Below are 24315 nucleotides of genomic sequence, written 5' to 3'. Positions count from 1 at the left end.
CCTCGGTGAAGGTGTCTTAGTCCCTACCACGCAGACACAGAGCTCCTCTCACTCCTGGGACCCTCGGCTATATGCAGTCTCCGGCACGCTTCTTGCTGCACAATCTGCAGTAAGGTTCAAATGGAGAAAAGCAGTCTTCCGTCACACCTTCCACTGCACAAACTCTGCACTTCAGACTTGGGGGGGGGGGGACAGGACCCTCTCAGGACAGGCAGCTGGAATCTGCTTGGTCAAAATCCTGGTGTCCCTTCTTTCCACCAACTTCTGCTTGGATTGTCAACAACGTGCTCTTGCTCTGCTGCGGCTACTACTGCGACTATTCCAGCTCCAACTCCATCTAATGGCTTGAACCTGAGGGGGCCTTTTAAGCCTCTCTGCTTTCTTCAGATCTGGGTCATTATGCTTAACAAGCTGACTACTCCTGCAACATTGCTCTTGGGTCCTCTTCCTCATCCCAGTACTTAGGGAATTAAGGGGCTTGTAGTCCCAACCAACAGAAATAGGCTTTATCAGCTTTTTATTTTTAAATGCAGATGTATTTCTCTTAAATGCATTTAAGGAAAAGTTACAAGAATGTATTTGAAAAGGAGAAGGCTGTACATTTAAGGCATTATTTTAGGTTTCCTATTACTGTGCTTCTGGGAGTAAGTGGGATTTTTGACCTTGGAAGTCTCAAGCGGTCTTTCGTTGCTTGGGATATTTAAAGAAGTCACATCAGCTTTACCCACATCAACAGGTTTAATGTGTGTTTGAGACACATCATAATAACAATAAGCCATTATATGTCTCGGTACCTTTAAAAGGTCCTTCTCTTTTAGAGATAAATACTGTGTCTCATCCCATGGGATTTCCTCACCACCCTTGTCCTTATCTCCTCGCACTGGATCCTTCGGCAGTACACCACCCCCAAAGGCCAGTATCAGGAAGCATCTGCCTTTCCCTGGCCACCTCGGAGGACACTTTAGGCAGGGTTTTAGTGAGGGATCCGCAGGATTCATCACATACCGTCCAGGACATGAAGGTGTTCAAAGACATTAATAGCCGGCTCAATGTTCAAGCGGAGAGTACCACTGATAATGAGTGCTGCATCAGTTTGCTGGAGGATAATCATGCAACCCTTGAGACAGACATAGATGCACTAATTAAGGAGGTTCAATGGTGGGGGCAAAGGTCAAAAATCAAGAAAATAGCCCTAATAATCTTCACCTTGTTGGTGTCCCCGAAAACATGGAAGACACAGACATAGAAAATGTCCTCTAGGAGTTGAGGGCTCAGAAGACACGGATACATGGAGGACATAGTGGGTGCTATAAACTTTTATTGAAAACAAACGGGTTGGAAAATGCCTCGCTATGCCTAACACTAGCAGGGGTTTCCCTACCTCAACGCAAAATACTAAGGGCTCCGTCGTTGTTAGGATGTCCCAAAGCAAAAGGTCCCCCATCCTGTGTCCAAAATCCTATCTTCCCCTCACATGCTACAACTAATCCTAAGGTGACAAGGGGAATGTCGCTTCATTGAATAGTGTCTTGAATGATCCGAAAAGAGCAAGAAGGTGTTGATCAAAATCAGAGTTCAAATAGTGTTCACAACTCCAGGGGAACAACTCCCTTCCCCTGGTTCCTTCAAAATGTGTCAACAGTGTCCTACCCTCCTCTTGACCTTAACAATGCCCAAAATGGCTCATGCACAGCAATTTTTCTGCCCAAAGGATATGCTCCTTCCTTTGGCCACTCCAGGGAGAATGACTCCCTTCCCCTGGATCTTGTATTCACTTCAACAATGTATTTGGGTGTGGGTCCCAGACTTGCCCAGTGCCTGGTTTACTCTCCTGCAAGGGCATTTCTGTTAGAGAGCTACAGACGTATGCATCTTCCCTTGGCTTCCCTTCTCGTGGTTTCACAAATTGGGTCCAGGTCCCAGACTCGCACTCTTTATCAGGCATCAGCCTTCTCCATGTTGATAATATTGCCCTTGTTCTAAATTGGGTCAGCAATCCTTTTCTTTGCAGTTTGTTTGTTCCTTTTAACTTGTTTGGGCTTCCCGCCCTTTTGATTACATTCTTTAGCTTTGCCCACGGTGCGTGGTATTCGCTGTGATGCGCTGCGGCATCCCACCTTTCCCTTCTGGGCTCAGTGGTCTGGTTTGGCTGCTTCGGCGTCCCTCGTGTCAACTCTTGGCTGTGACGGCTTTCAGATTGCCTGGAGGAGCATCCCATCTCGCCTCTGCTTCCCGCCTGGTCTCTGATGTCTGACATCCTCCTGCTGTCCGCGACCCCAATGTGGCAGCCCTCCGGTTCTTCGGCCTCTTGCAGCGACATCTTCAGCAGTTCTCCTGCTCCGGGTGCCAGTGTGCCTCTTTCCCGCAGTCCGACCAGTGTTGTATCAAAGGAAGCTGTCTCTGAGCCTCTCCTTCTCGCCACGTGACAACTGTGCTGGTTTTAAATATCCTGGCACCATGTAACTCCCTCCAACACCTAGATTGCAGCGTTGGTTTCCTGGCTCTATGAATCTTTGTTACTCCGGCCCTCTTCCTTGTCCCAGTATTACAGAAGGAACTACAAGCATAAGGTTGATAATTGCTCTCAGACACAGTTTCTACTCTAGTGTGACAGTATGCCATGAAGGCTTGGGGCAGTTGGCTATGAGGGATACCCCATGTCTCATCTAGTGATTCTTCATTCCTCCCCCAAGGGAAGTCTCCCCCTATCTGATCCTCCCTCAGATAGTCACCCCCAGGGGCAGAGTCAGGTAACTTCTGCCTTTCCCTGGCCACATGGGGAGAGACGTTTCCCAGATTCATCACAGAGTTTTTCCGGAATAATCTCAGGCTCGAGGAGCCTAGAAGCTACACTATTGAAAGGGCCCACCGCGCACCTATACTGAAACCATAGGCAGGTGAAAGACCACGTATCATCACATTGCACCTACTTAATATCCAGCATGAATTGGCGATATTAAAAGCATATCGCTCGACAGGCAATATCCAGATTGCCGGGTACTCCTTCTGCCTATTGTGATGAATTCTGTGGAGTCCTCACAGAACCCCTGCCTAAAGCCTCCTCCCAGGTGGCCAGGGGAAGGCAGCCGCTACCTGATCCTAACCCTGGGGGTGGCATTAGCTAGAATTATCACCTGGTTAGGAGAAGGGCCCCAGGAAATGAGATGGCTCCATTGAGAGGGACGCAGTATTTATCTTCTTCAGAAGGAGAGATTTCTATGATGCCAGAATATTTAATGGCTTGCTGTCAGAGTAAGACTTATCTTCTTAAACCAACCCACTTTGTTGGTAGTGAAAACCACTGCGATCAGCCCGGGGAAGGATATGGAAATATGGAAGCATTAAGACTCTGGCTTCTAATAAATATAATTCTCCCTTAAATCTAAAACAATCATTAGTCTTTCCTAAAGCCTTCTTTGAAGAGGTGTGTACTAAAAGGAGTGAATTAATTAAAATGCCCAAAGTACTTGGACGAGGAAGAGGGACTCAGAGGCACTAAACTGCAATGTGCAGTCTAGTGGTTCTGAAAACCATATCTAAGCAGAACTTTTGAATATATTAGGCCCCCTCAGGTGCAGGCCATTAGAAGTAGAAGGTGCAGCAGCACAGGAGTTGTAAGCTGCAGTTGCATTAGCAGAGAATTGAAGACACTGGAGCCGTCACTGTTGTAAAAGCGGAGTTCGGATCTGAGAAGGTCTTCAGAGGGGAAACTCTGAACAGTAGAGGTTGCGCAGTGGGAAGCGGTAGACTGAGAAGCCGTCCCCAGGAGAGAGACTCTCTTCAATGTGTGTGTGGTTCCAGTGGCTAGCGAGCACCGGAGTGCAGGAGGTGCAAGACAGGCTCTTTTCCCAAACAGCATGGGCCGCAGGAATGCGACTGAGACTGTCAGGATTTCAGAAGTCCACAGAACAAGCAGCAGTTCGAGCAGACATCTGTGGCGAGACCAGTGAGTTTACCTGCGTTATGAAACCCTGAAATGCTCTGTAGTCGAACGCTGCCCGCTGGAAACAATTCTGTATAACGAACAAATGGAAGAAGGTTACGTGGGTGATATACTCACTTTAGACGAAAGCAAGGTTACAACCCTTACTGCCTAAACGAAAAGGGGGACATATTGCAGAAAGATATAAACCTGCATTGCCAAAGTAAAGAGGGGGAAACATTGAATAGGAAAAAAAACTACCATTGCCAAAGTAAAGAGTGGGACATACTTTAGGAAACATATAACCGGCATTGGAAATGTAATAAAACAACGAGATGGCAGAGGAATTGTAACCATTGTTCCCAGAATGAGGAACAGGCCATAGTTAATCCACCCACCAACAAGCATTGCCTAAGCCGAAGAAAGGCAAGTGTGATAGAGAGACATTGGGCCTCATTACAAGTTTGACAGTCCGGTAAATACGGTACCAGTAAGCTTGCGGGTACCATAGTTACCGGACCAGCAAACTACGCGTTTTTCTCGCGGGTGCCTTTTCGCCCACCAAGTTGGACCTGGCGGGCGGATCGGCACCCGCGAGTAGAGCATGTCGGATGCACTGGCACCTTTCTGAAGGATGCCGGTGTATCAGGCCTCCCCATTCCCATTGAGCCCCGATGGGCTCAATGGGAATGGGGAGCATTTTTTACCGGCACCCGGGAATGGGCAAATACCAGGTCTGGCGGGGCCGTAATGACCCGGTAATTGCCCAATTCCCAAGTTCGGCAGCAGCCTGCCGGTTTTACCGTACCGGTTTACGAACTTGTAATGAGGCCCATTGTCAGCATTTGTTTGATGTGAAAGTGAGAGACAGAATGGCAGGAGAGAAGCCTTTCTTGTGGGAGATATCAAGGAAGAGAGAAACAGAACATGCATTGCCTGGGGCAAATAAATAAGTGGAATGAACTGCACCAATGAGTATTGTGTCTTCACAGAAAGAATTGTGAATCTTAAATGTTGTTGAAAGTCAAAGACTTTGCTGAAAGTGTGAAGCAAGCCTTACCACAAAGTACTTGTAGTAGTGATAGGAGTTTTTGTCTTGGCAGGGAAGTATACCAGGATAGGGATTGTTGGTGGTAGTCGTGGCAGGTTAGTGGACCAGGAAGATGACACTGAAGTACTGCATTGGGGTTAAAGGTTGTGAAGGAAAGAAAGTGACAGGGCCACTATTGTGTTTGATGACTTGTGGTAATCACCATCCTTAAAAAGACATTGTTGTGAATCAAGAAGAATTGTTGAATTGCTTATGTTCCAAGAAGATGAAGCGTTAGTGCAGTGTTTATCAAGACTTTTTTCATTTTGTTGAAACTTGTCAAGTACCAAGTGAAAGACATTTTGGAGCAAGAACTTTATGAACAGAACTTTACAATACAAAAGGGGAACTTTCTTGTTTGGAACCTTGGTTGAAAACCCTGCTTTTGAACCTGGGGAACGGGATCCGACCCAGGTTACAAGGATACAAAGTTATCAGGTTCATGTTGAATATAACATTTTTCTGTTTAACCTGAATTGCCATATTGCATCTTGATGATTTGTATGTATGTATAAGTGTGAGAAACAGATTCATTTTATTAGAGTGTTTTCCTTTAGTCTTGTTTTGATGGGCAGGGAAATTCTCTTTAGGTTAGGGATAGTGTGGCTGTTATCGCATCCTTTTCAGTTAAAGAAATGGCTACTTGTGAAAAATCTTTACCAAGTTGTCTGCCTCACATTTCTGACCCCTCACACAATTTAACGACTTCTCCTTAGTGGTGTCGAGATACCAAAGGGTTTTAACCCCATCTTCGTGGCCTTGAAAGTCACAGATCATCGTCATGATCTTAGGTTTCCAGCAGTCTGGTTTATACAGTGGGCCAGGCAATGGCACTACTTCAAGGTCCCGGTGAGGCGTGGCGGTTACTGAAAGAGCATGACATAGTCACCTCGGATGAACCACTGGAGGAGCTGGATGAACCACTGGAGGAGCCAGAACGATCAACTGCTCACCCAATAGAGCCACTGTCCCTCACAACAGGTAGAAACAGAGTGGTCGATTTCCCAAAGTTCTGATCAAGACCGTAAATTGGACCGTCGACGGAGGAGATGACCGCAAATCCCACCGGGGTCTTACTCCGTGGAACAGGCTGGTTCGTGCAGTTACCTGTCCTGCACGCCTTAGAACTGAATACCTCCCTCTGATCCTTATGAGTATATTTGGTCCCTTATGTTGTGTTATACTCTTATTGTTCTTGGTTTGCAGCTCCGCCCAAGTGGATTAAATTGGAAATTCAAATGAATGGCCCTAAAGCTCACTGCCTTAAAGAGTGATGAAGTTACTAAGTGGAAGGGGAGATGGTGTGGCACAAGCTGTATGTTTGTATAATTCTAGACCACCATGTGGGATGCTATGGTTTACTACAGGAAAAGGCATCGCCTGTGGCCTCTCTCTCAACCCACCTATACACACTGTTAATAATTTCCCCGGTTGTTGCCACTGCTGCTCTTATCGCCCCATTCGTGGACGAGTTAGTTGCTGTGGGGTTACAATGGAACACTATTCATTACTAGTGAGGCTCACCACACAGGCGTCTACCATGCTGTATCAGGGTCCTGTTCCTAGACTTCAATGTCGCTATCTTGGTTTGGGTTCTTTTATCGTCATGCTGTTTCGACAATCCACACACATATGTCTGGCTATCACTGTTGTCGGTCACTCGGTCTCCTGGCAGGGAAGGGGTGGATTCCCCCTTGACAACATTATTGTCGATATATGTCCAGCGCAATTCACCATGATGACATACAGTCTACAAGAGGCAGGCTTTCGTTGAGAAAGGCACTGTTGGCTAGTAGAGGATTTACATCCCATTGGTAATGGCGTCACTGACATGCTTTACAATTAATATCCAGGGGCTGGACCATACCATCAAGTGACAGACTACTGAAAATATTAGGGATCAGAAAGGGGATATTGTATTTTTACAAGAAACGCACCTGAACGCGACTCAATCTGCCAAATTATGTGGGGGTTGGGTGGGCTCAGCAGCCCACTCCCAGTTCCATGGAAAATATGGAGTATCCATCCTTAGTCAGAAACATGTTCCCCTTATTATTACTGACACCAAGTCAGATAAAGAGGGCAGATTTGTCATGATACATAATCTTATCCTAACAGCATATCACGCTCATTAACATCTATGGTCCGACAACCGAATCCCCAGGTTTTTTCACGAACACACTAGCCTCATGTGCACCCTTCATTGGGGGAGACCTAAATGTCGCCTTGTCACCAATACTGGACAAACAAAGCAGGACAGGCGGTTCGTCACAGGACACCAAAAACGTCTCAATCACTCTGCACACTAATGGGGGATCTTCTAACCATCATCATAGCTATTCCCGACTGGACTACTGACTTCTCCCATGCAATATTACACCTATGGGTAACAAGTGCAACATTTGGCCCATGACACTCTCTGATCACGCTCTGGTGCTATTACAGATCACATGCTCAGACAAACTAAAACGTTTTCCCCTCTGGCGCCATTGGATGTCTCTCAAACACCCAGATATTGTAGACCATCTCTTACAGGACACTGAGGGTTTTTGGTGAGACAACCTCACCATTGACTTTAATGCCCTCAGATGTCGAGATGCTTTCATATCTTATCTGAGACGACAGTGTATTTCCAGATGACATATAAGCAGCACACCTGGAAATCACAGGAAAATAAATCTCACAGCAGACCTACAGGTGGCCGAACAGATGGCTGAATGCATCAGAGTGGAGAAGGAAGGGAGGATCATCTGAGTGGAGGATCACAAGGGATTGGGAGGAAGATACCCGAGGCAGGACATGGTATTTTCCCAATCCTGAAAACACCTTACCCTACACTCCCTCACCCTTTGTGGGGTGTTTACATTCTCACCTCATCTCCCCCTCCCCATTACCAAAAAGTACTCAGACGAGAAGGAGGCCACTAGGATCAATAGAGATTACCCATAGGAATAACAAGGGGGAAAGTAAGGGCAACCGACTTTAGAAAAAACAATTGTCCCACTAATAGAGTCAGGCAGAGTCAGGCATGGGTAACTATTCACACCTGGCTCCACTTGACTGTGTGTTCAGCTATAAAAGGTGTAGTCCGTCGCAGAGACTGAAACGAGCTGGGGATGCACTCCGGACCTGTGAAGCCGAGAAGCAGAGAGCAAGAGGAGCTGCAGGCAAGAAGGCAGATGGCACGTGGAGAGGCTGGCCCGGTGTGTGTGGGCTGCAGCGTAACGAGGGAGCTGAGCCTCCACGGAGCCAGAGAAGCGATGCCTGTATTCCGCAGGCTTGGTCCAGCAAAGTGCTTGTTCCTTTGTGGCGAGTACCAAGCCCAAGGGTGCCTGAGGGGCAGGTGGTGAGACCCGGACCTCAATCCCACAGTGCCAGAGGAGCCACCTCTCAACACGACACTGCCCGGTGAGTTTCATGGAGAAACCAAGAGAAACTGGGGAGCGTGCGTTTAAATGAGAGCGTAGTGGGAGAAAGGCCCGAAAGGAAAAGCGACACAGAATGGGAAAGAAATAAAAGTGTGAAAGTTAGAAGTGAAAGCAAAGAAAAAGGCTGAAGGTGCAGCAAGGTGACAGAAAGCAAAAGAAAAGAAGTAAGAAAAGCAGATCGGGGCGAAAGGCAAGGAGAAAAAGCCTGATCAAAGCTAAAACCGAGAGAAAGAAGAAGCAGCGAGTGGCCCGTAGTGCGAGGGACACGAGAAAGGCAAAGAGTGCTTGGGGCATGCCAAGGAAGGTGCAAGTGTGCACGGAACAAAAGAGGGTGCACGTGTCCACGGAAAGGACAGCAAATCAGTAAAGTGCCAGAGGCACGAGAAAGAGGATGCAAGTGTGCACAGAAAGGAAAGCAAAAGGAAAGGGATAAAGAAGGCATCCAAAGGAAACAAAAGGGTAACGGAAGAACGTGAGAGTAAAGAGAGGGGTTGCACATAGGGAAAGCAAAGAGCCTGGCATTTTCAAAAGCCTCTGATTCTACCCCATCAAGGAATGGTTTATAAATTCAAGACAGAACTGTAATAAATCATATTATGCTGTGTTTGTAAAATGAAAGAGGCCTAGGGCTTGGCGAAGGAGACTCTGAGAGGGCTGTTTAAGAAATCAAAGTACATCCCTATAAAGAACTGAAGGGGCCTAAGCTTGGGGAAGGGAACCGTAAGAGGCCTAACCAAGTTAAGAGACTTGTTCGTTTTTGTTGACCTGGTAAGACCTGGTAAGAGGATTGAAGCTTGGGGAAGACAACCCCCGAGAAGCTTACAAAAGGAACTGTGTTGCTATTTTCAATGGTGTTTTCAAACTTGATGAAGCTGAAGCTTGGGGAAGGGAACCCTGAGGGACTTGTAGTCGGGATAATTAAAAGGGACCTGTGAAGAACAGCTCTGTGGATTGAACTTATTTGTGTGACACTGACCCAGCAGCACCTAGTGAGAAGACCACCCGAAACCCACCCTGGTTTCCATTTTTGTTGAACCACTTTTTCCTATTTTTAAAAGGACTTCCTATCACATTTTTGTAATAGAGTGAGGGCAAGCATAGGTTTAGACACAGGCGGACTTATTTTGGACTCTTAGACAGAGACGGCCATTCGAAACATCAGTTGAGGGAACTATCCCTTTACAGTTAGGGCCAGTTAGGCATTACACCATCCCCAGAATTTTAGCCAATAAAGGTTTTCTAACTAACCGACTTGAGTCTGTGTCTCACTTGATAGCAAGCCTGGCTTGCTTGATAGCATGCCTGTCACACACATGTCAGGTTTCGATACACACACCGCAACAACCTGAATTAGTCTAAGGGCTTTATTGTCTTAGAGTTTACACACCACTCTACATGACCGACAGGCCTCTGACTGGCAGTCAGTGAGGATGATGGACCTTTGTGACGAATCAAAAGTATTGCCATTCACTGAAGTCAGACACACATTAGGCCTCACTTATAAAAACTGGATGACAAAACGGACCATAAAATCAGTTATACTTAAATTTACTATGACCGAATCCACAGCAAGTGAGCCATCTCCCTGTGAGGACGCATTTGGGTGAGACATCCTAGTTTTTCCCAAGATTAGAACTTTTAATGATCACTCATTTCAATAGAAATGCGACACTTGCCAGTATATGGGCCGAGGACTTGACATGCCACTAAATGTCGAAGTTATATACGAGTCCTTTGGTGCGATTAAAGAAGTGTCATATAATTTGAAACAGAGAAATGCAATATAAGATTGTCCGGAGAGCATACTGTACAATATGTACCTCATCCAATCCCCCGACTGCTGCAGACAACCTGTCGAAATTGGTTCACTCGGCCTGCCCCGCCGTCCAGCCATTTTGGGACTATGTCTGAAGGCATTTAACACGGATTCGGGGGTGCAATGTTCCATTATCACCCAAGGCAATGCTCCTTGGGCTCAACAGCGATGATTGGCACGATGACTTACTAACCCAGAAGCTTATACACATCATTCTGTTCTCAGTTCAGAAGGCCATTCTCCTGGACTGGAACTTCAGCGACCCAGCATGACAAGAAGAAATGGCGTGCTCTGCTATCCAAGATCTGCATGGCAGAGTGTGCTGGCTTCAAGCTGGTGGCGGTTCTCGCGCGAACTGGTAGAGGCCTACATCTAATTATTCTGCCTTACCTCGTCCATCCCTAGCACAGTGAGTCCTGTCGCTGCAGTGTGCAGAGATCAGGCGGGGCCTGTGACTGGCATATCGCACTATCTGCCTCCTTGCATGATTTGTGCTTCATTTACACCCGACTGTAACTGATGGCGCAGCAGAGCACTGGGGGTCGAAGGGGCGGGAACTATGTTGTGGGATCAGGTTTTTTCTTCTTGCTTCTAATATCTGCACTTTGTGATTCCACACATGGTCAAATTAACACCAACTGCTTTGGTACCACGAATTGCATCATTTAATCTCAGATGTTGCTGGTTTGATTATATTTCAATAAAAGATGTAATCAAAAACAAATACATGTGCACAACGACATAGGGTTGGGCTGGTTTGGAGGAGTGCCTCATAAGACAATATGGCAAATACAGGTGAAGCTTAGGTTTGCACGTAAGGCGTGGAAGGCGTTCAATGAATAGCAGCATATGTATTACATTCCACCCCACTTTGAATTTTATCATTGTAAAAGCTGCAAACTTCAAATATTTTAAAGGAATTGTTAACGGTTGTCCATGTTAGACAGCATATGTACGAACTCCTTTTCGTGTATGGTATATTTGCGTTTTAGATTGCAAGCTCCAGACAATAAAACATTCAACTAGGGGAATATCCAATGCAGTCAGGCAAATGCTAAAGTCATTGTTCTGAAGTGCCAGATTTGGCAGTAACTGCAAAAAATCAGCATTTGGAAACACCCGTTTTTACGGCCTGCCTCCACTGATGAGGTGCAGGTAAAACATTTACAAATATCACTGGTGTATTTTTTCACTTTTTGTCCTGTACTTTCCAGAAGAAAAAGGAAATGCGCCACCTTTTTGTATGTTTGTACTAATTTATTTAATAAAGAGCATTGACAAAACACACTGTACATAAAACATGACCAGGCAATCCCCAGAAGGTGTGGTGTGCCTTACGTTGTAGCAGACAGTAACATTATTTCACACAATGACTGCGCCACAAACCGTAAAGAACCTTGTCTGGTTTTATTCTTTAGTATTTTTAGAACTCCCGTAGGAGGGCTCTTTGTGAGAGACGTGATTCGGCACGACCCGTGCCTTCTTCAAATCAGGGCAAATCAAATTATTATTTTTTTTTTACCAACTTTATTTAATTTTAAACCATAAACAACATTAAAACATATTGGTGAGAGTCAGAAAAGCAACAATTTACATAACAGTTGCTTTGACAATAATAACCGTCAGTTAACAGTAATTCAGCATCGGAAAATCTCCCCTCACACTCCAATTTGAACTTTGACAGCACAAACAACACTTATACACATACAAAAACTAAAGACAAAAACACATTACATCAACCCCCACCCAACTCCCATAATCCACCAAACATATTAATTCTATACCTTACTCAAACAAATCATTAAAAGTATCCCAATTTCCACAGTATTCAGTCTCTCGATGAAGCCGAGATGCTCGAGACGTTCTTTCTGTTTTATGTCTTCAACTGGTCAGCAGTCCTGGGTTAATCTCACCTGAAAATTGTCTTCTCCCGTTCATGCACAAGGTTCTGTACGGTTTGTGGCTCAGTCATTGTGTGAAAGAATTTTACTGTTGGACTACAACGTAGTGGCAGAACTTTTGGTCTCCATTTCCTTTCATACACACGCGACTCTACTAACCTAAGGATCTCATTAAGGGCGCAGGGCATCGGAAGTTGGTATTTGTCATCCCCACCAAAATCAGTTTTTACACTGTAGCAGGTAAGAGGTGGTGGGACAGAGAGGGAAGACAACAACATACTATGTACATGGGAGTGGTAGGGAGTGGAGCATGTACAATTTAGAATCGCAAAAGTACAAAGAAGCAGTCAAGGACGTTCTTGGCCAAGAAGGTGGGCTTGTCCCTCTCTTGGTGCACGCATGTGTAAAACACCCTATTTGGGTTGGGGCACGAGGAAGTATAGGTAAAACCTGAGAATTTTAACAATACTGTCAAAGAAATAGTCAAGGCAGACCATGTTGTAAACTGTCGGTACATCATTGACCACATCCCCGGTCACTCGTTTTGTATATACGGGGCGAACAAAGACACCATAGGCTACGAATCAACTTGATTTCATGAAACCCAGATATCTGCGTTCCCTATACATCAAACTTACCAGTAGCCTCTAGATTGAACATGCCGGGATATGACGTATCAAATAAATGTTTGAAATGTGCCAATGTGCCTGAAACTGATGAGCACGTTCTCTCGTTTAGTCCACTTTGTAAGCATTTTAGGGTAATGTATTTGAGGCAGATCTTTTGATCATACACGACCCAAGCTCTTTGTACTAATATGGTATCCTTGCTATTATATCTCTCGTGTGCACATGCACTTTACGCTACTGGGCTCCAGTGGTCGAAGTGGGGGGGACTGGAGTAGTTGTCAGCGGTGCCCATCTTCTTTTTTAAATTAAGTTTTTCTGTTCCTATACTTTCAACAACAAAAAAAGAAACAGTTCCGGAATGGTTTCCTTTTAAAATAAAAGTGCAGGAAGAAGTTGAAACTTGCACTGTCCGTGCACTGTACTGAATGTTCCCTTAAATAGCAGACGCATGTGTTTGGGCGTGGTGATGGGGTTTGTGGAGAGCGGGGGCAGGCCAATAGGGAACACAGTTCCACTACGCCTTTTCGTACACTTCGACCACTGCTGAGTTCCTGTTACAAGCCTTATGGAGGTCGCACCGCTTTTGACTTCATTTTATCTATGAATGGAATGTATATTTAGTATGTATTGCACATCTGTCTCACACTGGCACTTTATTCTGTGCCACAGCGTTATTGCACACACGTTTTATGTTTTATCCTTTTATATTTGTCATATGAACATTGGTTAGCACATGTACTTTTATGGCTATAAAGCGTCAGCTGACTGGAATGGGGATGGTGCGAAAGAACAAGGGGAGAAGTGGTACACCTTCAAGGGGGAGGGACATTTTGAGGGCAGCACGCATGAGGTTGGTTGGGAGAGAGTTCCTGTGGTGAGGAACAATTAAGGAAATGGCGCCGAACCGTGAGGTGGCATAGAGGGGCATGGGACAGAGAGGGAGAGAATGACAGAGGAACAAAGTGTGCAGGCGAATGTGCCAGGAGATGGAGGAAGATAGTCTTACATGGATTTGCATGCAAGTAAAAAATAGTTTAAAAAAAGAGATGGGTTTGCATGGATAGCCAACTTAGTTACAGTCGGTGGCTGGAGGAGGTAGGCATCCTCTTCCTTTTTATTCCAATTCGAATAAAAAGGAAGAGGATGTGGACAGCAAATTTGAAGATCTTACCGGGAGGGGTGAAGTAGTGGAGTGGGTGGACTATGAGTAGGCTGGAGCATTAGTCGAGGAGGCGGAGCACAAGGGTGGAAATAAGAGACTTAGCAGGGAGGAAGGTTAGATGGGCAAGAATTCTCCTGATGTTAAACCTGGTAGCTGTAGCGGTGGTGATGGTTATTGTCATATAGGACCCCCAGGTTTCAAGACAGGTTGAAAGGAGGGGTCCAAAGAAAAAGATGGAGGTGAAAGGAGGGAGTGAGGAGCCGGTAATAGATCATTAATTTCAGTTTTTGATGAGTTCAACACGAGAGCAGAGTGCCATCCATTGGAATATACCGCTCTCAGGAACAAGTGATTTTGGAGGAGAGTCCAGGGATAAGGAGGGGAAAGAGAACAACATCTGGGTGTTGTCTGCAATGACACGTTAAGAGAATTGAAACAGGGGGATTAGTTTGCTTAGTGGGGAAGTGAAGAGGAGGGGGCCAAGGACAGACCTTCCAATTGAGGAAGGGGTGACCATGATGTGGTGAAACGATCGACCAGCCAGATAGGAAGCAATCCAGGTCAGGGCTGTACTTTGGAAGCCAAGAAGACTAAGTGTGCAAAGGAATGATGAGTGGTAGACAGTGTTGAAGGCTACAAAAAAGTCAAGAAGGATTAGGATCAATGTCAGTTTGAAGTGGAAGCAGCACTGAGAAAGTAAAATATATGGCGAGGACGGTTCCTGTAGAGTGGCATCTGCGAACTCCGGTTTAGAGAGGGTGGCTGGGATCATGTGCTTCCAGATATGTGGTGATCAAGTTGAACAGTACTTGTTCGCGTATCTTGGAATAGTGTTGGAGAGGAAGACTGGATGGTAGTTGGAAGGATTTTGGGAATCGGCCAAGGGTTTTTTCTGTAAAGGGAACACAGTGGCTGATTTCTAGCAGGTGGGTACGATCTTAGAAGTAAGGAAGAGATGGAAGAGGGAGGAGAGGTGAGTGGGGCAATCTCTAACAATTTGGGGAGAAAGCAAATCCATAGGAGTAGAAGAGGGTTTAGCTAACTGGAGGATGTGAAGCCGTTTGGTGAGAGAGGTAGGTGGCAACCCATAGAAAATAGGTAAACATTTTGTATATGGTGGTGTGAGGAATGAGGAGAGAGGATGGAAGAAGAGAAGGGTGAACAAGTTATCCTGAATCTTGGAGATTTTTGAGAAAAAGAAACAGGCACACACATCCACTGAGCGGGAGGAGGGAATGGCGGTTGGTCAAGAAGGGGTGAGCATGTCCTGGAGAGTTCAGGTGAGTTTGCAGGGGTGAGGTGCTTTGGGTCTCTGCTCTACTGGCTAATCCTTCTCTAGTGGCACAAAAGTAGCTACAAGTCTAGAGGGTGTTTGCAGCATATGTGTCAATCAATGGTACCCTGGTCCAGGCTACACCTGAAACCCTTCATCAGACAAATGCTATGGAGATGGGCCCACCAGAGGGATCATTAGGAACAACAAACAGTCCTAATTACATCAGAAGTGGCTCAATCTCTCCAATGGTGGTTAGCGGAGGACAACATTTACAAGAGAGTCATCTTTTAGCCTCCAGATCCATTTAACATAACCTCCAGACCTAATTAGCATAATGAAAGAGGCTGGTCCCCTGGGCGGCTGTCTGGCTACTCTGGATCACAGATCAGTCAAGAGATGCTGGTCATCTAAGGAAGCAGCAAACTCATTGAATTGGAGAGTTAGCAGTGATCAGTCAAGTTCTCCAAGGATTTAGCCCTCTTCTGGAGGATATAAGGGTGAATGTCTACAAGGACAATTGGGTGCCACATGTAAGGAAGGAATGGCATCAACAGTAAAACAGACACAAGTGACCACAGTTCAAGGGTGTTTATTGAGCAAAGGGTTTGATAAACGCCTATATAAGCCTACAGCCATCAATGGGAGCAAGCTACGACCATCAAATAATAATAACAGTCCTAGTGGTGTCTTGTCAAAATAAAAGGGCCTATACTAAAAGAAAACTATTGCCAATCCTTACCTCTAAATACAAATAGTGTAGGGAACAATGTTATGAAAAGAAACAAGTGTTCAAAATGATATGTCAAGTTGTTCAGGCGGTTGGCCTCCATTCCCCACGTTTTTAGCACAAGGCGGTTCACTCGTGCGTAGCACAATCTCTGGTGGATTTAGCACGAGGGTACAGTTCAAAACAATAAATTCTTCTCCTCCTTCGACAAGTATTCACTTTGAGCGACTACCTTAATCACCCAAGTTCCCCCTCAGCCGGGCTCAGATCTCTTTGGCAAAATGTTCGTAGTATATTCTCTTTCTCGGGTGACTCACGGTTCATCCCGGATAACCTTCAGCCAGGCTCAGATCCCTTTTTCATAGAATTAGTCTCCCTCTGTTGGGCTCGGACCAATGTCACTTTTACATAAAATATCAAAGACTTTCGAATGTGAACAGGGTTTGGCTTGACCCGTTGCAGGGCCAATTCGATTGCACAATTCCTCTTGCTTTAACCTTTGTCAACTTTTTGTTGGATACCTAACAGACTTTCGAATGGGCACTCACATGGTGCTGGACCACACCGTCAATGTTATCGTATCTTAGCCTCAAAGTTCCATCACTCATCTGCTGTTTTAATTATATTTGTGGCGCTCCGCACATACTCTTCATGCACTGTTCTCTTCAATATTCTTTACACAATGTTGCTGCTTGCAACCTTTATTTCCACGAAGATTAGATATCAGTCCCCCCAACTCACTGGCTGTGCGGACTTGACTGGTGCTGCTTTGTTGTAGGAGCCAAGGACAGTACCACAGTGGCAATCTATTCTCCCCTCCTTGACTGTCGATGCGGGAGAGCCCCGGGTACCTCTGACACACAATACAGGATTCTTCAGCTTGGATTCCAGGTGTGTTTCTTATTCTCAAAGGCTCAGGAAAGATACATGCTTTCAGGTAAAAGGTCAAGGGCACTTCCCTCCTTGCTATCCTCTTCGGTCTTGACGTCTTCCGCCTTGTGTTAAACTGCCATCTTGGAACTTCTGCTTCCTAGTGTGCTTAGCCTTGCTCAAAGTGTGCTTTCATGCTCCGCCTTAAGTGTGATGGAAGTCAGGGGTGTGTAATGATCAATAATTGCCTGACCCTTCCTGGCCATTGTAGTGCGACACATCAGGTATACGACTCGGGTGTTAGTCCATTTTCTTTCACAGTGAGCTGTCTGTGGGAAAGTGTTCGTGTTGGAAAGGGGGGGGGTTTGAATTTCTAAGTATCCTACCAGGTAGGATGGGGTAAAGGTGTTACAGGGAAGGGGATGCCATGTCTCGCTATCCGGTGTCCCACTTCCACTCCCCGAAGACACCTCATTCAGGTGATCTTCCTACCCTGGCCCACCCCCAGGAACTAGATGCAAAAGCGATGGCTGTGTCCTGGCCACCTGGACGACAGATCTCTGAGGACTAGTGGGAGAGACACCTTCAGGGCAGAACTCTCCCAGTGATTGAAAATCTCCACAAAGACTCCCTAAGCAGACTGTTTCTGGTTTCTCAATTATTTATTTTGAGTACCCTGTTTTTTTGCCTTGGTCCTGTGATCCCTTAAAAAACCTAGAATGTTTGCGAAGGATGGGTTTGCTTTGGGTTTGGCAGATTCCTCCTTAAAAGATTAACCCTGGGTGGTAGTTAAACAATAGAACCCTATGCCCCTGGTTACCTAAGCTTTCTGGTGGCTCACCTAACAGAGCATCTGGTCTTGCCCCCTTGAAATCGGTCCACAATGCTTGATGCTTTACGGAATGAGCAGCTGTAGCTCTAGGCAGCGCTTCCCCTCAGGTTCTTGACTCTGAAGTATGTTTTCCTTTTGTTCATTAGTCCAGCCTAATGTCTGGGGGAGGCAGGGGTTGTGTTTATGCTCGGAGCCTTCTGTTGCTTTGGTTCTTCGGATATATCCATCCATCAGACCTAAATTGTGTCTGACTTTAATGCTACCCAGATGATGTTTTTTCCATCCCTTCTAATCCTTCATACTTTTAAACCCGCCCATAGCTTTTAAACAGATTCTTGAAATATACACTCACCAAAAATACTCTCACCATAGCCTTGTTTCTTTACTTCCAACCACTATTGCGTTCAAATGCCGACCCACACAGGCCTGGTTACGAAATGAGGTTCCAGGCCCACACTCTGCCAGCCATCCACCCACCCTACCCCAACTTTGTCCCACCAGTGTCATTGTATTTTATTTCTTTTAGTGAGTTTATATGGCGTTTTTACTTAAGCGCTGGACAAAACTGCATCAATACAATACAATACATGGAAAAAAACAGTAATAAGGAATAAATGTTTAATTCCGACAGATGAATGAATATCAGATTTAAGATGTGAACAAAAAATAGCTGCAGAAGGAGAGCCACGAATATCAAGAGCAAGAGTGTTCCAGTAATCACAGGTGAAAAGTGAAAATGAGCAAAGGTGAGATTGGGCAAGGGGACATTTAGGGAATGTGGGAATAAACTGAGCTTGCGTGCGAAGAGGGCGAGGAGGTAAATAGTAGGAAACCAAGTATCAGGTAGGGTGGTGAAAGTCCATGAGTGCATTTGTAGAGAATACATAGGATGTGGAAAAGAAACCGAGAACTGAATGACAGCCAGGGGATGGGAAGAAGAGAAAAGAAAACAGCGGCGTTTGGAGGAAGGTCAAAGAGAAGCCGGCTGTCTGAATTGTAAATAAAATCAAGAGCAGACAGTTGATAGACAGGGAATTCAATTAGAAGGGGGGAACAGTAATAAAGCCATGAGAAAAGGACAGAAGAACATTGGTTCCATGGAAGGAAAGAAAGACAGGCTTTGCAAATATTGTAGAGGTGAAAGCGACAAGTAGGGGAAGAAATATGAGAAGAAAAGCAAAAAGAAATGGAGTACTCCAGTTTTGGTAGGACTCCCATGAAGAAACTGAGAATTCACCCAGGCTTGGAATGCAAGAAGGCAGCTGGAAAGGGTAGAGCGTATTGCATCAGAGAAGGAGGAGAAAGATTAAAAGATCTATGAATCATTCACATAAAAGTGGCAGGAGGGATTAAAGGTAGAGAAAAGAAACAAAATAGGGATATGTAGAGCGAGAAAAGAAGAGTCTCGAGTACAGAACCTTGATGTATATGGAATTCTAACAGAAGCATAGGAAAGGAATTTCAGGCCTAGGAGATTAAGTAGCTTGGTCACTTAGATATGATCGGAGCAAGTGGAGTACAGAGCCAGAAAAACCAAGAGACTAAACCGTAGAAACAAGCAGTGGTGATCCACAGTATTGAAAGCAGCTGAAAGATCAAGGAGGATAAGAATAGAAGCCAATTTGTCATGTCAAGGTGAAAGAAGGGAGATAGTGACAGAGTAGAGCAGTTTATTGGAAAGTAGAGCTTAAAAGGCAGATTGATTGGGCCGAGGTATAGAGAGTTGGTCGAAGTAAGAGGAGATTTGGACATAAACCACCAATTTCAGGACTTTTGAGAGAAAAGGGTAAAGAGAATTGGAACAAAGTTTCGCAGGAAGAAAAGGGTCAAGTAAGGTTTTATTACCTTGGACTGATATATTTAAGGTGCCCGTATCACTAATATTAACCCGGCTGCCCACGTCTGTGAAGTAAACAGATGCAAAGATTTCTTATTTTATAACTTGAACGAGAACATTTAATATACTTTAAATCCACAGAACATGTTGGGGATTATTTAGTACTTAGAAATAATTGATATATTGCGACATTGTATACACTCATAGTAATGTAATGTTCGACGCTGTAACTACTTTACCAATAAACAAATTTAAATAAAAAAATAAGGTTTTCTTTCTTAGGACAGGAAGAATAATAGCATGTTTAAAAGCAGAGGAAAAGATAGAGGTGACAAGGGAAATATTAAATAGTGTGGTCAGGACGTGAAGCAAAGAAACCGAGAAACACTTGTGTAAAGGTGTGTTATAAATGCTGTATCATTTATCAAGGGGGCTAGATTTTGGGCACCAAGAGGGAGGCAAAGTCCTGGGAACAACCTGGCCTCATCAATATGAGATGTGTACGGGACATGCCATGAAAGATTTGTTTTTACACTGAGCATTCAGCAGCTTGTCAGAAATTGACCACGGTGGACATTTAGGATACAAAACATATTGCGGAAAACAAACTTCAGGGTCTCCTTTTTAGGGCCACCCACTTATGAAAAGGTGGTCTGAATTACTTCCTGCGTTTAAAAATTGTGTAAAGGAAGAAATAAAGAGTGGAACAAAAAAACTACCACTGATTATTAAATCCTGAGCAGCTGTGAATAGGAGGCATAGCGGAAACCAATTGGACATGCTGCTCTGCTTAAAGATCATCAAAAGTAAACTGTGATAGTGAAAGGCAGCAGATTCAGAAAATAGATCTTGAATTCTCTGGGGCCGTGGAGTGGGTGGAAGGGGCTGATGCAAAAAATATGTTGTGGATCAATTGGCTAACGGAAACACTTTTAGCCACTCTTTTCATGGTCAGCTTCATCGGCTAGTAAAAACACACGATCTGCCAGTTTGTGTGTGAAAATTCACCCCAGCATCCCAAACCACCAAGTTTGCTTTAGTGACTGGCACGAAAGGAGAGGAGAAGCTGTTAGATGTGATCCAGTGCACTGAAGTCAAAGCCACATGTCTTCACCTGACGGCTTCAACTGGCATACCGGAAGGATCCAAAGTAATCTTAGATGAAATAGGATATATTAGTGAGAAATTAATAACATTGTTCGGTCATTCATGACTTAAAGCAAATTTGCCATGTCATATAAGTGTCAAACTAGCTGGGAATCTAAAGAATTTGGAACGTCATAAAATGATGCTGTGCACCAGAATAAAAAAAGATAGGTCTATTTTAACTCTTTCTGTTAAGCAACTGAGCAAAATTAGGCTACAGACATGGGGTTTTGTAAATTGATATGGGTAGGTCAGGCTGGTCAAACAAAAGCCCGAAGAATTGATAACACACCTGGTAACAGACCACAAGCAAGGTGGATTACGAGTGAACTGTGCAGAAATATTACCTGGCAAAAATGCAGTAAGTTTAAGCGTACACATTGGCCTTCTTTACAAGTTAGCCGGTCCGGAATCTGGTTTTACCGTGATGGCAGTGACAACGCTTCTGCGACCGCAAGTATGCGGAAGTAAGGAACAATTACGGCTAGTCGGTTGTGCGCCCCGGAACAGTGCGGAACCGGTCCCACCGCCATCACGGTAACACTCACAGAGATGAATTCACCAGGCCATATGGCAGCGGTACATCCGTATCCACCATGCCGGTATCAGCGGATGCGAAAATACCGGAACGAGTAATACCATGATCGCGAAAACCAGAAAGGCAGCCGCGGCCATTACAAAAAACACAATCCACTGCAATCCTCTGGAACCAAAAGGCCTACAGCTCCTGTGACTGCTGAAATACCCGATTGGAGATGGCATCAAGGGTCACAGCCATCTGGCAGCGGAAACCTTGCTTCAGCGAGGCGGAACTGACAATGCTCGTGGAGAACACTGTGGAGAATGCGCCAGCGCTGTTCAGTGCAGACCAGAGGCGCAGCACACAGCAGAGGAGAAAGGGGATATGGGCTGAGGCTGCCCAGAAGTGCACAGCTGTGGGTGTGACAGTGCGGACAGTGAAGGACTGCCACAAGCGGTGGGACGACCTGCTGCTGCGGGTCAGGAACCTGCTGGCAGCACACAGGCACAGGAGGGGGGACCACATTCCCCACTGAAGCTCCAAACATGGAAGAGAGGTGCAGCAGCATCATGCACCTTGACGGGATTGAGGGTGTCAGTGATTGAGGTTGGAGCAGGCACACCTGGCGAGGCTGGTAAGTACACAGAGTGCTAAGCCATGAGTGTGAATGAAGGAAGACCAGCCAGGGCCTAGAGGCACACAACACATCCACCATTAACCCAACCACACCCAACAACCCCATGTGTCAACGCCACACGGACAGCGAGACAACGTGCAACTGAGTGCAAGCCCTGATCCACACACCTGAGTGCATCACCCATCAATGAGTTTACTTGCTAGTGGACGAAGCATGAGGAGTGTGTTGCATGTGACTGCCCCATACACATCCTGTCACACCACTAACGTCATGCCCTACAATCCCCCACAGGTACATCAACCGACAGTGACACAGCACAACAGCCTACGCCAAGGGGGACTGCACGAGGCCGTCGGACAAAGCAATGCCAGCAAGCCACTGCCAGCACCTCCAGCAGCCATGCATCTGCTACGGTAACGGTGCACAACACCATGGACACCACCATCCCCACTGCGCCTGCAGACCAGCATGTGCCAACACCAAATCCCCGTGCAGACACTTACAGTGCACCTATTAGTGCTGGTGCCCCAACAAGCGACAATGATGCTGTTAGCGTTGAAAGTGCCCATGTAGATCAGGGTGCTGATGCACACGGGAATGGAAATGAGGGGGGCAACACCACACCAGAGCAGCTGGTCACATTCAGCCCCATGGGAATGCACAGTCCGATGCACTACCCCACACCTTCCCTCCAGGAACTCAGCGCCCAGCTACAGCGCATCGAAGAGCACCAGGACTGTCTGATGCAACCTGTCAAGCAACAGCTCCAGGAGGCAAGGCTCCAAAGGGAGGAGGTCCGTTTGCAGCGAGAGAGCAGTGCCACCTCTGTGCGCCGCCTCTCATGTTCGATAGGGCGTTTTGCTACAACTAACATGGTGTTGTCACGACAGGTCAGGGAGGGCAACAACATAATGTCTAACATTGCAGAGACAATGTTGGTTGCCCAGTAGGCCTTCATGGGCCGTGTGCCAGCACCAAACCCCACTTTGTCCTCCGCCAGCAGCACACCCACGAGTTCTGTGACCAGCAGCCCCTGGAGGCGGTCATCACGGCTGGCAGGAGCCTCTGGGAAGGACGGCCATGGGCACAAGCGCAGCAGAAAATAGGCTGTACATTGCAGAACTGGAGTCCCACAAGTTGTGAATGGGTCCGGGTTGGTGGGTGGGTACGTTGGGGATGTCCTTAGTGGGGTTTGTTAGTTTGGGCCTGGTTGGTGGGTAGGTATGTTGTGAAGGTGGGGGTGGTCCTTAGTGGGGTTTGTTAATTTGGGCCTAGTTGGTGGGTGGGTACGTTGGGGAGGTGTGGGCGGTCCTTAGTGGGGTTTGTTAGTTTGGGCCTGGTTGGTGGGTGGGTACGTTGGGTAGGTGGGGGGCACGTGTGGTCTTCATTACAATACTAAACCTGTTTCCCCTGTTAATTCAACAATACACTGGTGTGCAAATGCAAATGACGAGTGGACAATCTCATTTCGTGTGTGTGGAAATCATTTACTGTAGTGCTACGACATGAAGTGCTGAATGTGCATAAGAAGTATATCAGAAAAAAGGGAGTATGAGTGTTCCACGTGCATGTTGTCCACCTATGGCACCCCGGCCTGGTAGTACACCCATCCCATCAGCGTCATCATCATCTTCATCCTCATCCTCATCTGCTGGCTCGATGTCCAGGGGCAGTGGAATGTTCCTGCATATGCACAGGATGTGCAGCATAGCACATGCAAGTACTATTTTCCCTGTCTTCACCGGGCTGTAGTGCAATGCGCGACCTGATCTGCTCAGGCAGCGGAACCTGGCCTTCAGCAGTCCAAAGGTCCGCTCCATCACACCACGTGTACGTATGTGTGCCCGGTTGTAGCCCTTTTCCGTGGTCGTTGTATGGGCGTCATCAGCCATGGCGTGAGTGCATATCCGGCATCACCTGCATGGGAGTGAAAGTAAGGGCACATGTTACTGTTTGTGGTATTACTGTCTGTATCAGTTGCAGTCCACAGATGCCCCTTCTGGTAATCAGATGCTTGACTCATCTATTGTGCACACTTGGATCACATTTCCATGCTGGGTTCTGTGATGCTTAGATTCGTGGAGTGATGTTAGGCAAGAACATGTTCCAATCATTGTAATATACATTTGCTCAGATGTGGTGGGTGACTCCGGCATTGTAAGGTGATGGGCAGATCTGCATCAGGCAGACACAGGTCACAGCAAAGATGTGAACACTTCGCACAGCACGAGATGCGCCCATCGTGTGCATGGGAGTAGCACATGTACATCGGGCGGGGGAGGTACTCACATCCTCATGTTGCAATTGCATGTAGTTCCATCCCATGACTAGGGTGTACATGAAGATAGGCAGGGCATGTTTTTGCGTGAAATGGCATGGTGCAATATTCAAGTTGCCTGCGGTTAGCTGTGTGGATTCCGGTGCTTGTATATTTCCCCCCAAATACACTGGGGTCATGCATTGGCAGTTGTGCTCACCCAACTGCCTGGGACATTGTGGGCCTTGACTATTCTCCCCCACCA

At 46.1% G+C, this 24315-nt stretch overlaps 1 protein-coding gene across 7 annotated transcripts in view; it reads right to left on the bottom strand.

Annotated features, from left to right (window-relative positions):
* The window catches only part of FARS2 (phenylalanyl-tRNA synthetase 2, mitochondrial), a 2528336-nt gene that overhangs the window by 2209855 nt on the left and 294166 nt on the right, over positions 1–24315 (bottom strand). For 2 of the 7 annotated variants that reach the window (XM_069613456.1, XM_069613455.1), the window contains exon 3: positions 19499–19555. The exons of the other annotated variants lie outside the window; for them this stretch is intronic. The gene's annotated coding sequence lies outside the window, so the exon portion shown is untranslated. The remainder of the gene's footprint in view (positions 1–19498; positions 19556–24315) is intronic. 7 annotated transcript variants of the gene reach the window in all.

Source organism: Ambystoma mexicanum, chromosome 5p (assembly GCF_040938575.1).
Source record: "Ambystoma mexicanum isolate Mex_15411 chromosome 5p, UKY_AmexF1_1, whole genome shotgun sequence".
In the NCBI taxonomy this organism is placed as follows: domain Eukaryota; kingdom Metazoa; phylum Chordata; class Amphibia; order Caudata; family Ambystomatidae; genus Ambystoma; species Ambystoma mexicanum.
This window is presented reverse-complemented; position numbering and strand designations above follow the sequence as displayed.